The sequence below is a fragment of the Ambystoma mexicanum genome, chromosome 1p, assembly GCF_040938575.1.
Source record: "Ambystoma mexicanum isolate Mex_15411 chromosome 1p, UKY_AmexF1_1, whole genome shotgun sequence".
NCBI classification, from domain to species: Eukaryota; Metazoa; Chordata; class Amphibia; order Caudata; family Ambystomatidae; genus Ambystoma; species Ambystoma mexicanum.
This window is the reverse complement of record NC_090921.1, coordinates 853317719-853328743: the sequence shown is the minus strand read 5'-3', so window position 1 is coordinate 853328743 and position 11025 is coordinate 853317719.

The following is an 11025-nucleotide window of genomic DNA, read 5'->3' as shown; positions in this document are numbered from 1 at the left end:
ACTTGTGTTTTAGGCTTTCCCCTTGGTGGCCAGGTAGGTACACCCACACATGTGAAGTACCGTTTTTATCGGGACACCTGTGGGAACGCAGGACAGTAGGCCATGTGTTGTTGGGGGTGTGTTGTGATGGGTGAGCCGAGCGAAATATGCGGAAAATGCGTTTTTTTCCCACATGTTGGACTTTGCGGGAGTGTCTGGGTAATACATTCTGGGGCGATTTGGCCATATCATACCTCTGCAGATTCCCACCTGTGTCCTCTTTTCGGAAATGCCTGGGGTTCCCTGTTTTCCCCGGTGGCTTGGACACCCGAGGCCCATATCTGTATGTTGCACCGGTCGGCAGAGCGTCTCAAATTCCGGTCAGAAAACATACTTGGGGTTACTTGTGTTTTAGGCTTTCCCCTTGGCGGACATGTAGGTGCACCCACACATGTGAGGTACCGTTTTTATCGGGACAACGGTGGGAACGCGGGACGGTAGGCCATGTATTGTTGGGGGTGTGTTTCAATGGGTGAGCCGAGCGAAATATGCAGAAAATGTGTTTTTTTCCCCACATTTTGGAATTTGCGGGGGTGTCTGGGTAATACATTCTGGGGCGATTTGGGCATATCATACCTCTGCAGATTCCCACGGGTGTCCTCTTTTCGGAAATGCTTGGGGTTTCCTGTTTTCCCCGGTGGCTTGGACACCCGAGGCCCATATCTGTATGTGGCACCGGTTGGCAGAGCGTCTCAAATTCCGGTCAGAAAACAGACTTGGGGTTACTTGTGTTTTAGGCTTTCCCCTTGGCGGATATGTAGGTGCACCCACACATGTGAGGTACCGTTTTCATCGGGACACCTGTGGGAACATGGGACGGTAGGCCATGTGCTGTTGGGGGCGTGTTTCGATGGGTGAGCCGAGCAAAATGTGCAGAAAATGCGTTTTTTTCCCCACATTTCAGACTTTGCCGGGGTGTCTGGGTAATACATTCTGGGGCGATTTGGGCATATCATACCTCTGCGGATTCCCACGCGTGTCCTCTTTTCGGAAATGCATGGGGTTCCCTGTTTTCCCCGGTGGCTTGGACATCCGAGGCCCATATCTGTATGTTGTGCCGGTCGGCAGAGCGTCTCAAATTCCTGTCAGAAAACAGACTTGGGGTTACTTGTGTTTTAGGCTTTCCACTTGGCGGCCAGGTAGGTGCACCCACACATGTAAGGTACCGTTTTCATCGGGACACCTGTGGGAACGCGGGACGGTTTTCCATGTACTGTTGGGGGCGTGTTTCGATGGGTGATCCGAGCGAAATGTGCGGAAAATGCTTTTTTTTCCCCACATTTCGGACTTTGCGGGGGTGTCTGGGTAATAAATTCTGGGGCGATTTGGGCATATCATACCTCTGCGGATTCCCACGGGTTTCCTCTTTTTGGAAATGCATGGGGTTCCCTGTTTTCCCCGGTGGCTTGGACACCCGAGGCACATATCTGTATGTTTTGCCAGTCGGCAGAGCGTCTCAAATTCCGGTCAGAAAACAGACTTGGGGTTACTTGTGTTTTAGGCTTTCCCCTTGGCGCCAGGTAGGTGCACCCAAAAATGTGAGGTACCGTTTTCATCGGGACACCTGTGGGAACGCGGGAAGGTAGGCCATGTGTTGTTGGGGGCGTGTTGTGATGGGTGAGCCGAGCCAAATATGCGGAAAATGTGTTTTTTTCCCACATTTTGGACTTTGCGGGGGTGTCTGGGTAATACATTCTGGGGCGATTTGGGTATATCATACCTCTGCAGATTCCCACGGGTGTCCTCTTTTCGGAAATGCCTGTGTTCCCTGTTTTCCCCGGTGGCTTTGACACCGGAGTCCCATATCTGTATGTTGCGCCAGTCGGCAGAACGTCTCAAATTCCGGTCGGAAAACAGACTTGGGGTTACTTGTGTTTTAGGCTTTCCCCTTGGCAACCAGGTAGGTGCATCCACACATGTGATGTACTGTTTTCATCAGGACAACTGTGGGAACGTGGTAAGGTAGACCATGTGCTGTTGGGGCGTGTTTCAATGGGTGAGCCGAGCGAAATGTGCGGAAAATGCGTTTATTTTCCAACATTTCGGACTTTGCAGGGGTGCCTGGGTGATAAATTCTGGGGGCGATTTGCGCAAATCATACTTCTGCACATTCCCACGGGTGTCTTCTTTTCGGAAATGCATGGGTGTTCCTGTTTTTCTTGGTGGCTTCAACACCCCAGGCCTAAATCTGTAGGTTGGCTCCCCAAACCCTTTGTGGGGGATAGCAGTGGTTTAGCCTTATTCCTTCATTCCCAGGTAGGTGCACCCACACATGTGAGGTGCCATTTTCATTGGGACACCTGTGGGAATGTGGGACGGTAGGCCACCTGCTGTTGGGGGCGTGTTTCGATGGGTGAGCCGAGCGAAATGTGCGGAAAATGCATTTTTTTCCCCCTTATTTCAGACTTTGCGGGGGTATCTGGGTAATACATTCTGGGGCGATTTGGGCATATCATACCGCTGCGGATTCCCACAGGTGTTCTCTTTTCGGAAATGCATGGGGTTCCCTGTTTTTTTCCCCGGTGGCTTGGACACCCGAGGCCCATATCTGTATGTTGTGCCGGTCGTCAGAGCGTCTCAAATTCCTGTCAGAAAACATACTTGGGGTTACTTGTGTTTTAGGCTTTCCCCTTGGCGGTCAGGTAGGTGCACCCACACATGTGAGGTACCGTTTTCATCGCGATACCTGTGGGAACGGGGGATGGTAGTCCATGTGTTGTTGGGGGCGTTTTTCGATGGGTGAGCCGAGCTAAATGTGCGGAAAATGTGTTTTTTTTCCAACATTTCGGACGTTGCAGGGGTGTCTAAGTAATCAATTCAGGGGCGATTTGGGCATATCATACCTCTGCGGATTCCCACGTGTGTCCTCTTTTCGGAAATGCATGGGGTTCCCTGTTTTCCCTGGTGGCTTGGACACCCGAGGCCCATATCTGTATGTTGTGCCGGTCGGCAGAGCGTCTCAAATTCCAGTCAGAAAACAGACTTGGGGTTACTTGTGTTTTAGGCTTTCCCCTTGGCGGCCAGGTAGGTGCACCCACACATGTGAGGTACCGTTTTCATCGGGACACCTGTGGGAACATGGGACGGTAGGCCATGTGCTGTTGGGGGCGTGTTTCAATGGGTGAGCCGAGCGAAATGTGCAGAAAATGCATTTCTTTCCCACATTTTGGACTTTGCGGGGGTGTCTGGGTAATAAATTCTGGGGCGATTTGGGCATATCATACATCTGCGGATTCCCACATGTGTCCTCCTTTCAGAAATGCATGGGATTCCCTGTTTTCCCCAGTGGCTTGGACACCCGAGGCCCATATCTGTATGTTATGCCGGTCGGCAGAGCGTCTCAAATTCCGATCAGAAAACAGACTTGGGGTTACTTGTGTTTTAGGCTTTCCCCTTGGCGGCCAGGTAGGTGCACCCACACATGTGAGGTACCGTTTTTATCGGGACACCTGTGGGAACTCAGGACGGTAGGCCATGTGTTGTTGGGGGTGTGTTTCGATGGGTGAGCCGAGCGAAATGTGCGGAAAATGCATTTTTTTCCCACATTTCGGACTTTACGGGGGTGTCTGGGTAATACATTCTGGGGCAATTTGGGCATATCATACCTCTGCGGATTCCCACGGGTGTCCTCTTTTGGGAAATGCATGGGGTTCCCTGTTTTCCCCGGTGGCTTGGACACCCGAGGCCCATATCTGTATGTTGCACCGGTCGGCAGAGCGTCTCAAATTCCGGTCAGAAAACAGACTTAGGGTTACTTGTGTTTTAGGCTTTCCCCTTGGCAGCCATGTAGGTGCACCCACACATGTGAGGTACCGTTTTTATCGGGACACCTGTGGGAACTCAGGACGGTAGGCCATGTATTGTTGGGGGTGTGTTTCGATGGGTGAGCCGAGCGAAATATGCGGAAAATGCATTTTTTTCCCACATTTCGGACTTTGCGGGGGTGTCTGGGTAATACATTCTGGGGCGATTTGGGCATATCATACCTCTGCAGATTCCCACGGGTGTCCTCTTTTCGGAAATGCTTGGGGTTCGCTGTTTTCCCCGGTGGCTTGGACACCCAAGGCCCATATCTGTATGTGGCACCGGTTGGCAGAGCGTCTCAAATTCCGGTCAGAAAACAGACTTGGGGTTACTTGTGTTTTAGGCTTTCCCCTTGGCGGATATGTAGGTGCACCCACACATGTGAGGTGCCGTTTTCATCGGGACAACTGTGGGAACATGGGAAGGTAGTCCATGAGTTGTTGGGGCCGTATTTCAATGGGTGAGCCAAGCAAAATGTGCGGAAAATGTGTTTTTTTCCAACATTTTGGACTTTGCAGAGGTTTCTGGGTAATACATTCTGGGGCGATTTGGGCATATCATACTTCTGCGGATTCCCACGGGTGTCTTCTTTTCAGAAATGCATGGGGTTCCCTGGTTTCCCCGGTGGCTTGGACACCCGAGGCCCATATCTTTATGTTGCACCGGTTGGCAGAGCGTCTCAAATTCCGGTCAGAAAACAGACTTGGGGTTACTTGTGTTTTAGGCTTTCCGCTTGGCGGCCAGGTAGGTGCACCCACACATGTGAGGTACCGTTTTCATCGGGACACGTGTGGGAATGCGGGACGGTTTTCCATGTGCTGTTGGGGGCGTGTTTTGATGGGTGAGCCGAGCGAAATGTGCAGAAAATGCGTTTTTTTCCCCACATTTCAGACTTTGCCGGGGTGTCTGGGTAATACATTCTGGGGCGATTTGGGCATATCATACCTCTGCGGATTCCCACGCGTGTCCTCTTTTCGGAAATGCATGGGGTTCCCTGTTTTCCCCGGTGGCTTGGACATCCGAGGCCCATATCTGTATGTTGTGCCGGTCGGCAGAGCGTCTCAAATTCCTGTCAGAAAACAGACTTGGGGTTACTTGTGTTTTAGGATTTCCACTTGGCGGCCAGGTAGGGTCACCCACACATGTAGGTACCGTTTTCATCGGGACACCTGTGGGAACGCGGGACGGTTTTCCATGTGCTGTTGGGGGCGTGTTTCAATGGGTGATCCGAGCGAAATGTGCGGAAAATGCGTTTTTTTCCCCACATTTCGGACTTTGCGGGGGTGTCTGGGTAATAAATTCTGGGGCGATTTGGGCATATCATACCTCTGCGGATTCCCACGGGTTTCCTCTTTTTGGAAATGCATGGGGTTCCCTGTTTTCCCCGGTGGCTTGGACACCCGAGGCCCATATCTGTATGTTTTGCCAGTCGGTAGAGCGTCTCAAATTCCGGTCAGAAAACAGACTTGGGGTTACTTGTGTTTTAGGATTTCCACTTGGCGGCCAGGTAGGGTCACCCACACATGTAAGGTACCGTTTTCATCGGGACACCTGTGGGAACGCGGGACGGTTTTCCATGTGCTGTTGGGGGCGTGTTTCAATGGGTGATCCGAGCGAAATGTGCGGAAAATGCGGTTTTTTCCCCACATTTCGGACTTTGCGGGGGTGTCTGGGTAATAAATTCTGGGGCGATTTGGGCATATCATACCTCTGCGGATTCCCACGGGTTTCCTCTTTTTGGAAATGCATGGGGTTCCCTGTTTTCCCCGGTGGCTTGGACACCCGAGGCCCATATCTGTATGTTTTGCCAGTCGGCAGAGCGTCTCAAATTCCGGTCAGAAAACAGACTTGGGGTTACTTGTGTTTTAGGCTTTCCCCTTGGCGCCAGGTAGGTGCACCCAAAAATGTGAGGTACCGTTTTCATCGGGACACCTGTGGGAACGCGGGAAGGTAGGCCATGTGTTGTTGGGGCGTGTTTCAATGGGTGAGCCGAGCGAAATGTGCGGAAAATGCGTTTATTTTCCAACATTTCGGACTTTCCAGGGGTGCCTGGGTGATAAATTCTGGGGGCGATTTGCGCAAATCATACTTCTGCAGATTCCCACGGGTGTCTTCTTTTCGGAAATGTGGGTGTTCCTGTTTTTATTGGTGGCTCTAACACCCCAGGCTTAAATCTGTAGGTTGGCTCCCCAAACCCTTTGTGGGGGATAGCAGTGGTTTAGCCTTATTCCTTCATGCCCAGGTAGTTGCACCCACACATGTGAGGTGCCATTTTCATTGGGACACCTGTGGGAATGTGGGACGGTAGGCCACCTGCTGTTGGGGGCGTGTTTCGATGGGTGAGCCGAGCGAAATGTGCGGAAAATGCATTTTTTTTCCCCCTTATTTCAGACTTTGCGGGGGTATCTGGGTAATAAATTCTGGGGCGATTTGGACATATCATACCTCTGCGGATTCCCACGGGTGTCCTCTTTTCGGAAATGCATGGGGTTCCCTGTTTTACCCTGTGGCTTGGACACCGGAGGCCCATATCTGTATGTTGCGCCAGTCGGCAGAACGTCTCAAATTCCGGTCAGAAAACAGACTTGGGGTTACTTGTGTTTTAGGCTTTCCCCTTGGCAACCAGGTAGGTGCATCCACACATGTGAGGTACTGTTTTCATCGGGACACCTGTGGGAACGTAGTACGGTAGACCATGTGCTGTTGGGGGCGTGTTTCGATGGGTGAGCCGAGCGAAATGTGCGGAAAATGCGTTTATTTTCCAACATTTTGTACTTTGCAGGGGTGTCTGGGTAATAAATTCTGGGGCGATTTGCGCAAATCATACCTCTGCGGATTCCCACGGGTGTCTTCTTTTTGGAAATGCATGGGGGTTCCTGTTGTTCTTGGTGGCTCTAACACCCCATGCCTAAATCTGTAGGTTGGCTCCCCAAGCCCTTTGTGGGGGATAGCAGTGGTTTAGCCTTATTCCTTCGCGCCCAGGTAGGTGCACCCACACATGTGAGGTACCGTTTTCATCGGGACACCTGTGGGAACGCGGGACCGTAGTCCATGAGTTGTTGGGGGCGTGTTTCAATGGGTGAGCCGAGCGAAATGTGCGGAAAATGTGTTTTTTTTCCAACATTTCGGACTTTGCGGAGGTGTCTGGGTAATAAATTCTAGGGCGATTTGGGCATATCATACTTCTGCGGATTCCCACGGGTGTCCTCCTTTCGGAAATGCATGGGGTTCCCTGTTTTCCCCGGTGGCTTGGACACCCGAGGCCCATATCTGTATTATGTGCCGGTCGGCAGAGCGTCTCAAATTCATGTCAGAAAACAGACTTGGGGTTATTTGTGTTTTAGGCTTTCCGCTTGGCGGCCAGGTAGGTGCACCCACACATGTGATGTACCATTTTCATCGGGACACCTGTGGGAACGTGGGACAGCGTTCCATGTGCTGTTGGGGGCGTGTTTAGATTGGTGAGCCGAGCGAAATGTGCGGAAAATGCGTTTTTTTCCCCACATTTCGGACTTTGCGGGGGTGTCTGGGTAATAAATTCTGGGGCGATTTGGACATATCATACCTCTGCGGATTCCCACGGGTGTCCTCTTTTCGGAAATGCATGGGGTTCCCTGTTTTACCCTGTGGCTTGGACACCGGAGGCCCATATCTGTATGTTGCGCCAGTCGGCAGAACGTTCCAAATTCCGGTCAGAAAACAGACTTGGGGTTACTTGTGTTTTAGGCTTTCCCCTTGGCAAACAGGTAGGTGCATCCACACATGTGAGGTACTGTTTTCATCGGGACACCTGTGGGAACGTAGTACGGTAGACCATGTGCTGTTGGGGGCGTGTTTCGATGGGTGAGCCGAGCGAAATGTGCGGAAAATGCGTTTATTTTCCAACATTTTGTACTTTGCAGGGGTGTCTATGTAATAAATTCTGGGGCGATTTGCGCAAATCATACCTCTGCGGATTCCCACGGGTGTCTTCTTTTTGGAAATGTATGGGGGTTCCTGTTGTTCTTGGTGGCTCTAACACCCCATGCATAAATCTGTAGGTTGGCTCCCCAAGCCCTTTGTGGGGGATAGCAGTGGTTTAGCCTTATTCCTTTGCGCCCAGGTAGGTGCACCCACACATGTGAGGATCCATTTTCATTGGGACACCTGTGGGAACGTGGGACGGTAGGCCACGTGTTGTTGGGGGCGTGTTTCGATGGGTGTGCCGAGCGAAATGTGCGGAAAATGCGTTTTATCCCCACATTTCAGACTTTGCGTTGGTATCTGGGTAATACATTCTGGGGCAATTTGGGCATAGCATACCGCTGCGGATTCCCATGGGTGGTCTCTTTTCGGAAATGCAAGGGGTTCCCTGTTTTTTTCCCCGGTGGCTTGGACACCCGAGGCCCATATCTGTATGTTGTGCCGGTCGGCAGAGCGTCTCAAATTCCGGTCAGAAAACAGACTTGGGGTTACTTGTGTTTTAGGCTTTCTCCTTGGTGGCCAGGTAGGTGCACCCACACATGTGAGATACCGTTTTCATCGGAACACCTGTGGGAACGCGGGACGGTAGGCCATGTACTGTTGGGGGCGTGTTTAGATGGGTGAGCTGAGCGAAATGTGCGGAAAATGCATTTTATTTCCCACATTTCGGACTTTGCGGGGGTGTCTGGGTAATAAATTCTGGGGCGATTTGGGAATATCATACCTCTGCGGATTGCCACGGCTGTCCTCTTTCCGGAAATGCATGGGTTTCCCTGTTTTCCTCAGTGGCTTGGAACCCGAGGCCCATATCTGTATGTTGCGCCGGTCGGCAGAGCGTCTCAAATTCCGGTCAGAAAACAGACTTGGGGTTACTTGTGTTTTAGGCTTTTCCCTTGGCGGCCAGGTAGGTGCACCCACACATGTGAGGTACCGTTTTCATCAGGACACCTGTGGGAATGCGGGACAATTGGCCTTGTGCTGTTGGGGGCATGTTTCGATGTGTGAGCTGAGTGAAATGTGCAAAAAATGCATTTTTTCCCCCCACATTTCGGACTTTGCGGGGTTGTCTGGGTAATACATTCTGGGGCGATTTGGGCATATCATACCTCTGCGGATTCCCACAGGTGTCATCTTTTTGGAAATGCATGGGGTTCCCTGTTTTCCCCAGTGGCTTGGACACCCGAGGCCCATATCTGTATGTTGTGCCGGTCATCAGAGCATCTCAAATTCCGGTCAGAAAACAGACTTGGGGTTACTTGTGTTTTAGGCTTTTCCCTTGGCAGCCAGGTAGGTGCACCCACACATGTGAGGTACTGTTTTCATCAGGACACCTGTGGGAATGCGGGACGGTTTTCCATGTGCTGTTGGAGGTGTGTTTCGATTGGTGAGCCGAGCGAAATGTGCGGAAAATGCGTTTTTTTCCCCACATTTTGGAATTTGCGGGGGTGTCTGGATAATAAATTCTGGGTCGATTTGGGCATATCATACCTCTGCGGATTCCCACGTGTGTCCTCTTTTCAGAAATGCATGGGGTTCCCTGTTTTCCCCAGTGGCTTGGACACCCGAGGCCCATATCTGTATGTTGTGCCAGTCGGCAGAGCATCTCAAATTCCGGTCAGAACACAGACTTGGGGTTACTTGTGTTTTAGGCTTTCCCCTTGGCGGCCAGGTAGGTGCACCCACATATGTGAGGTACCGTTTCCATTGGGACACCTGTAGGAATGCGGGACAGTAGGCCATGTGCTGTTGGGGGTGTGTTTCGATGGGTGAGCCGAGCGAAATGTACGTAAAATGCATTTTATTTCCCACATTTCGGACTTTGCAGGGGTGTCTGGGTAAAAAATTCTGGGGCGATTTGGGCTTATCTTACCTCTGTGGATTCCCACGGGTGTCCTCTTTTCGGAAATGCATGGGGTTGCCTGTTTTCCTCGGTGGCTTGGACACCCGAGGCCCATATATGTATGTTGTGCCGGTCGGCAGAGCATCTCAAATTCCGGTCAGAAAACAGACTTGGGGTTACTTGTGTTTTAGGCTTTCCCCTTGGCGGCCAGGTAGGTGCACCCACACATGCGAGGTACTGTTTTCATCGGGACACCTGCGGGAACGCGGGATGGTAGGAAATGTGCTCTTGGGGCGTGTTTCGATGGGTGAGCCGAGCGAAATGTGCGGAAAATGCGTTTTTTTCCCCACATTTTGGACTTTGCGGGGGTGTCTGGGTAATAAATTCTGGGTCGATTTGGGCATATCATACCTCTGCGGATTCCCACAGGTGTCCTTTTTTCGGAAATGCATTCGGTTCCCTGTTTTCCCCGGTGGCTTGGACACCCGAGGCCCATATCTGTATGTTATGCCGGTCGGCAGAGAGTCTCAAATTCTGGTCAGAAAACAGACTTGGGGTTACTTGTGTTTTAGGCTTTCCCCTTGGCGGCCAGGTAGGTGCACCCACACATGTGAGGTACCGTTTTTATCGGGACACCTGTGGGAACTCATGACGGTAGGCCATGTGTTGTTGGGGGTGTGTTTCGATGGGTGAGCCAAGCGAAATGTGCGGAAAATGCATTTTTTTCCCACATTTCGGACTTTACGGGGGTGTCTGGGTAATACATTCTGGGGCAATTTGGGCATATCATACCTCTGTGGATTCCCACGGGTGTCCTCTTTTCGGAAATGCATGGGGTTCCCTGTTTTCCCCGGTGGCTTGGACACCCGAGGCCCATATCTGTATGGTGTGCCGGTCGGCAGAGCGTCTCAAATTCATGTCAGAAAACAGACTTGGGGTTACTTGTGTTTTAGGCTTTCCGCTTGGCGGCCAGGTAGGTGCACCCACACATGTGAGGTACCATTTTCATCGGGACACCTGTGGGAACGTGGTACGGTAGGCCATGTGCTGTTTGGGGCGTGTTTCGATGGGTGAGCCGAGTGAAATATGCGGAAAATGTGTTTCTTTTCCCACATTTTGGATTTTTGCGGGGGTGTCTGGGTAATAAATTCCAGGGCGATTTGGGCATATCATACCTCTGCGGATTTCCGCGGGTGTCCTCTTTTGGGAAATGCATGGGGTTCCCTGTTTTCCCCGGTGGATTGGACAACCGAGGCCCATATCTGTATGTTGCACCGGTCGGCAGAGCGTCTCAAATTCCGGTCAGAAAACAGACTTGGGGTTACTTGTGTTTTAGGCTTTCCCCTTGGCGGCCATGTAGGTGCACCCACACATGTGAG